The sequence below is a fragment of the Carassius gibelio genome, chromosome A23 (genome assembly GCF_023724105.1).
Source record: "Carassius gibelio isolate Cgi1373 ecotype wild population from Czech Republic chromosome A23, carGib1.2-hapl.c, whole genome shotgun sequence".
In the NCBI taxonomy this organism is placed as follows: domain Eukaryota; kingdom Metazoa; phylum Chordata; class Actinopteri; order Cypriniformes; family Cyprinidae; genus Carassius; species Carassius gibelio.
This window is the reverse complement of record NC_068393.1, coordinates 25,552,874-25,559,394: the sequence shown is the minus strand read 5'-3', so window position 1 is coordinate 25,559,394 and position 6,521 is coordinate 25,552,874. Positions and strand designations below refer to the sequence as shown.

Sequence of the window (6,521 nt, the reverse complement as noted above, 5' to 3'; positions counted from 1 at the left end):
AAGGACCTGCATTTGTGGGTCTTGGGATATCTCAAATCCAATGTGACTCCTGAAAGATGGCAGCAGGCTCTGCTGAGATTCCCAAGATTACATCGCTGACTGCCCCATTATTGTTTCGAAGGATGTAGATTTTTATGACCTCCTCTGCCAACTCTGCTTGTACGAAGACGGGTAGATCAGCTGAACCCTACAGGCAAATTTGAAAGATAACTGGTTAGAGCTAACATTCAAACCTGAATGTTACAAGAAAGTGACAAATACACAAAACAAATAGCACCTGAAGAAGCAAACATTCTGTTGGACCATATGATAGGTAAAATCTCAAACAAAGTTTACTAGGGGGAGGAGTTGCAAAAATTAACAGCATTTTTCTTAACAAGAGGACAGGTTAATTTTCTACATAGGGACATTTATTTTTAACAATAAACCTAAAAGAAAAATGAAAAGAGACCAACTGCGAGCTTCTATGCTGTAAATCAATGCTATAGGCTTTTATTGAGGTCTGCATTATTTCAACCAATTTCTTTATAAACATGTTTAATATTTAGGTAAAATGACTAATGGTTTTGAAACAAAAAAGCTTGTTTAATTGCACTACTTGAAAAAAATATGCATTGCATTAACCCTCACACTCAACCCTTAACCTTCGAAATAATTCTGTGGCTTAGTAAATATTACAGTAATATTTAACTTTATTAACTTAATAAAATCCCTGAATATAGTTTACTTGATTATACAAAAGATGGCTTTCCTGTAGCTCAAACAGTAGAGCGTCGGCGCTAGCAAAAATTGATAAAATTGTAAATGTGTACCTCGAAATGCAATGTAAGTTACTTTGGAAAAAAGTGTCTGCCAAATGCATAAATGTAAACATATTAACTGACTAAAAATACAACAGTTTATTTTATCTAAAATGTAGAGTTACATTTTATTTTTTCCACTAAAACAATTTAGTATTTGACTAACAAATTGTTTATTTATAATACACATAATATATTTGTGAAATTTCTATCAATTTAAGGAAGGAAAATTAAACTGATCTGTTTCAGGGAACAAAAATATTACAAATCATTTCAAATCAAAATGAATACATTTAAACACACTCTTAAGAAATTTAGTAAGTTTACTCAATTAAAACAACGTACCCCTCCCCCAGCCTCCGCTGTCCTTCAATACCCACCAGGTCTGGATTTGTTACATTAAAAAGCTTACTGTTTTCAAACTTTTGACCGATATTGTATGTGATCTAGGTTTCAGTGCACTAGAATGATTTTACAATGGAGCAGGCCTTAAACTGGCTGACTGCCTATAGTGGGAGCTGATTAAAACGCACCAGTCTATGTTATGTCCACGCCATTTTAAATACTTTTGCATGGCGTATTTGTAGTGGTGATTTAAGATCTCATACTTGAGTTCATGTAGTAATTATGATGTTTTGCAACAACGTGACAGCTTTTTACAAGACAGAATGTTGTCATTTGACAGTTCATGTGTTCCCTTTTGACAAGCCACTGACCCCAAAGGGGAACCTGTACAAAATCGTTTTCCATTGGGAATGTATAGTTATAGTTGCTTGACCACGGTTACACTTATCGTTAGACTTTCAAATGGCGGTTGAAATAAACGGTGATCCAAATAGTACGAACGTTAACACACTCCAAAAAAAAAAAAAAAAACCTAACATACATATGGCTGCCCCACTAACTAACTTAGAAAACTACACTGTTATGTACACGTACACACGGTCAATGTTTAATCAACTTTTGAAAACATTATTGCAAATATACATAGTTATAAAAGGACTACGTTACTTACAGGAAATTCGAGTAATGCTGTTCACGTCGTTGCTGAGAAAAGCAGTCCTTCAGTGACAGGTGCCTCTTGTTTGAGCCGCGAAACCTGTTAAACTTCTTAAGATAACGCAAAATACAAACACAATTGTTAGGAAATCCTTAATAATTAACTTCTGAATTAAACATTACAAACATAATTAGTATTAGCTGGCTAAATTACATAACACGATATGAGAGGAGTGCGGGCCTTGCCGTTGCTGAGGAAAGCCGTCCTTCAGGTGACTTCGATTAAGCTACGAAACTTGTTGAATATGACGTAAAATACAAAGACAATTGTTAGGAAATGCTTAATAATTATTAACTTTATAATAAAGTGTTACAAACGTAAGTAGGATTAGCTGACTAACGTTACTTACCAGGAGCTGTGAGGTGTATGCCTAGTCGACGTCGCTGCTTGAGGAAAGCAGATTTTTTTTTTTCCCTGCGGAGCTGCACACGTGATCACTTTAGCCGCGAAATTTACTCAATTTATTTAAACTGTCATTTATTAAGCTGGAACTTTATTTAGGAAAATTGGTAGGAAATACTTAATAATTTTAGTTTCTAAAACAGATCAGTACAAGTAAATAATTATCAAATATTTCTATTAGAATTCACCAGAAATATTGAAGGTATATTAAAAATATAATTAGTTAGTTAAATACTTATTTATTTTCATTACATAAACTTAAATAATATATGTAAATTTTAGAGAAATTATTTGTTGGATTTTTAATTATTCTTTTTAATCTGACCCACTCAAAATATCACTTAAATGATTTCAAAAGATTTTATTAAGTTAATATAGCTCTTTATTTTGGTGAAATTTACTAAGCCACTGAATTATTTTTTACAGTGTGTGAACTGGAAACTGAAGTCACTTCTCTTCTGTAATTTCAGGACGCTCCCGCCGCTTGTCTCTCATCAAATAAATCTCGATCATAAATCAGATGAGGAATATAAACAGCAATCCTCTCGTCATGCTGAGCGATCCAGTTACAGTCTCAGTCTGTGTGTTTATGTTCTCAGATGATTTTTTAATATCAGTCGGATGTTCTGCTGCTTCGGGTTTATATTACAGCGTCAGAAAGAAACAAAGTGGGGTGATGTGAATGTGTTTGTGTGTTTTAGAGGCTCATGTTCAGTCAGGCGATCCATCTGTGAGGGAGATCTGTCAGATGATCTGGGCTTCTAATAATCAAATTCACATCTGTTATTAAAGAACACATGGAAACATGGGTTCAACTCTTTATTTCTACTTCATATTTGGTGGATGTTTGTCATTTAGGCTCCTGAACGAGCATGCAGAGTTTCAACATATAGATGTGTTCTGGAGAGGTTTTATGTTTCTAGACTCCTCCACAGATTCAACACTTCGAATATACAGCAAAGATAAGTCTGCGGAAGAAACTCATACTTACAACATCCCGTTTAATCCACATAGCGTCTGACTCTGTGTGTGTGTGTGTGTGTAAACGGATGAGCGCATGGAAAGATCTGACAGACAGGCAGAGAGACAGACTCATGGAGGTTTGCAGAACTAATTGAAAACTGCTGTTGAAACCACAAAGTCATGTTTGACATGACGAGAGACTGTTTGAACCATGACGTGTGTGTGTGTGTGTGTGTGAGAGAGAGAGAGATTTAATTCTCCTCACTCCCCACTTGACCTCTGACCTTGACTCACTGTGAACCCCTTCAGTTTCACACCCACTGTGTGTGTGTGTGTGTGTGTGTGTTTCTGGAGCGTGTCCGAATCAATCACACACATTTCACTTAAACAGATCTGACATAGTCACGCAAAGCAGCATCACACACACACACACACACACACACACACACAGGTTTCTCTTCAGTCGCTCTGTAACAGTGTTATTATAGTTAGGTAAAACCATGAAAAAACATTTTCATTACTTACTTTAACTGAAATAAAACTAAAGAAAACTTTATTCCAGCTAGATGCCAAGACAGAATTTCTAATTTTCATGTGGTTTATCTTAAAATAAATTAAACTAAATAAATTAAGAAATCAATAAATAAAATGCTAATTAAATAAATACATAAATAGAAATACACTAACAGTCAAAGTTTTTGAACAGGAAGATTTGTGATGTCTCTTCGGTTCACCAAACCTGCATTTATTTGATCAGAAATACAGAAAAATAGTGAAATATTATTCTAATGTAAATCATCTGTTTTCTGTGTGAATCTGTGTTAAAGTGTAATGTATTTCTGTGATGCTCCGCTGTATTTTCAGCATCATTCCTCCAGTCTTCAGTGTCACATGATCAAAAGTGATGATGAAGACATTGATAATGTTACGAAAGATTTATATTTCAGATCAATGCTGTTCTTCTAAACTTTCTATTAATCTGTGAATCCTGAAAAAAATCTACTCAACTGTGTTCAACACTGATAATAATCAGAAATGTTTCTTGAGCAGTAAATCATCATATTATTCATGATTTCTGAAGATCATGTGACACTGAAGACTGGAGGAATGATGCTGAAAATACAGCGGAGCATCACAGAAATAAATCAGATGTTATTTGTGGTTGGTCAGTTGACTGGTCAACAGCTGTCGGGGTCAGGCTGGTTAACCCCAGAGGTCGTGACCCCTGACATCACCATGACAACACAGTGACACCTCCAGAGTATAGCGAGTGAATCACTGGTGATGAGGAAACAGATTTAGAAAACATGATACAATGTTTCATTTATACGCTCAAAACTAACAGTCAGCACTACTCTGTCTCATATGAAATATCTCAAATAATCAGCTCATTATTGTAATAAAATATATCATTCATCATTATATCTAATATGATGTAAAAATATGTATAAAATTGATGTAAACTCGGGTGTAAAAGTGTCAAATATACTGAGAATGTCATTCAAATCCCTCACATAATAACTCAAATCTGTCAAAATTCGTAACAACAAAATGAGGATATATAATATTTTTGGATGAAATTAAATTGAATCCTAAGAATCTTGCAAAGATAAACTCCAAAGTTTGATATAGATTTGGTCTAAAGTGTTTTTGTATATTTAGTTCCTGTAGATTAGTGTGATTTAAACTCAGCACACATCGGAGCTTCAGGAGGTCATTTTACTGCCGCTGACATACTCTTAACATGCTTGATATTATTTGGAATTATTTTAGTTTGATATTTTCTGTTTTCATTTTAATTTCAGTTTGGTGTGTGTGTGATTTAGTTGTTTCTGTGAAGTTGTTTTAGTTTCTGCATCTGATCAAGCTGATGTTGTTTCTGTGTGAAGTTATTCTCCCCTCACTGTTTGAGAGGAAGAGCTGTCCGTCTCCAGCGCTGCTCACCTCTCAAATCTGCTTCCTGCTTCACTCTTACATTCCAGTGTTTTTTCTCTTTCCTGCCCTGTGGAATGTCTCTCTCTCACACACACACACACACACACACACACACACACCTGTGCTCTCAGGTAATGAAGGTGGCTGTCAGTCAGCGTGTGATTGGCTGAGAGATAAACTCACTGAGGGTCATGTGACTTCCTTCTGCTGTTTCCATAATAACATCAATTAAGAAGAGATCCGGCTCACGAGACACCTGATACACACACACACACATGCACACACACACATTCACACACACACACACACACTCAAACACTCACACATACACACACACACACAGATGCAGGAAGCTCTTCTGGATTTGTGATCCTGTGTGTGATTGACAGGTGGATTGTGGTTGTGTAATTGATGTCTGTTCCATGTCAGAGTGACGTGTGTGTGTGTGTGTGTGTGTGTGTGTGTGTTCAGTCATTGCTGTTATTAGTGTCATTTAAGTGAATTATTTGATTTGAGCTCTAACACACTCCTCTCAGCTTTCTAACGTCTTTAACACACTGAATAGGACTCTCTCTCTCTGTGTGTGTGTGTGTGATCCACAGAAACGTGACCTCTGACCTCTGGAGCTCTTGCAGAGCCGTGTAGACGGTAGCGAGAGACCAGACGGATCTGATTAAACCAGGTGAAGGTTTGAGGAGGAACTCAGACCTCCTGAACGCTGCAGTAATGCACTCCAGATACACTCGGAGTGTGTGCGTGTGTGTGTGATTATCACAGGAGTGTGTGTGTGTGGGGGGGGTTTCCTGTCTCCACGGTGACGGCCGCCCATCACATCTGTAGCCAATCCAGTGGCTCCAAAACGGGAAACTCTGGAACAATGCAGTGTGTGTGTTAGTGTGTGTGTGTGTGTGTGTGTGTGTGTGTGTAAGAGAAAGAGAGAGAGAGAGAGAGAGACAGTATGTGTGGAGGGAGTGTGTTAGTGTGTGTGTGTGTGTGTAAGAGAAAGAGAGAGAGAGAGAGAGAGTATGTGTGGAGGGAGTGTGTGTGTGTGTGTGTGTGTGTGTAGGAGAGAGAGAGAGAGAGAGAGAGAGAGTGTTTGTGTGTGTGTGTGTAGGAGAGAGAGAGAGAGAGAGAGAGAGTGTGTGTGTGTGTGTGTGTGTGTGTGTGTGTAGGGAGTGTTTATACTGTGAGTCTATAAAAGATGTTGCTTACATTTGAGGGAAAGTCCAACCACATTTGAGCTGTTCAGTAAACACACATCATGTGTGTGTGTGTGTGTGTGTGCTGATGTCATTCCAGTTGTGTTACTGCTCCACACACACACACACACACACACACACAGGGTGTTGGCAGTAGTTGAA

At 37.2% G+C, this 6,521-nt stretch overlaps 1 long non-coding RNA gene across 1 annotated transcript; it reads right to left on the bottom strand.

Annotated features, from left to right (window-relative positions):
- On the bottom strand, positions 1 to 2,582 carry LOC127944243 (uncharacterized). Its single transcript, XR_008150314.1, has 3 exons — positions 2,210 to 2,582; positions 1,816 to 2,094; positions 1 to 187 (listed from the first exon to the last, which is right to left on the bottom strand). It is a non-coding gene; the product is annotated as an uncharacterized LOC127944243 (long non-coding RNA).
- Positions 2,583 to 6,521: the final 3,939 nt, after the last annotated feature.